Raw genomic sequence first — 292 nt, forward strand, 5'->3', positions numbered from 1 at the left:
TTGTAGTATAACATTCATAGTAATCAACAGACTGATGAATTGCAACATTTGGCCCAATTTCCCCCCTTTGCATGTTCCCAGTGTTCAAGAGACCTTGACCTATAAACGACCTTGGTTTGCAATCGATCTAGCGAGGTCACGTGAGGTCAGGTTTCCCATCTGTAATTGAGCTTGATAACTGATGTGCATTTCCTGATAAAGAAAAAAGAAAAAGAAAAATAATATTTCGCCAAATTATATATATTTTGCGAAATTCCGATAATAAGAGCAATTACTAATTTGTAGGCCTTGC

The sequence above is a fragment of the Penaeus monodon genome, chromosome 21 (assembly GCF_015228065.2).
Source record: "Penaeus monodon isolate SGIC_2016 chromosome 21, NSTDA_Pmon_1, whole genome shotgun sequence".
Taxonomy (NCBI): Eukaryota; Metazoa; Arthropoda; class Malacostraca; order Decapoda; family Penaeidae; genus Penaeus; species Penaeus monodon.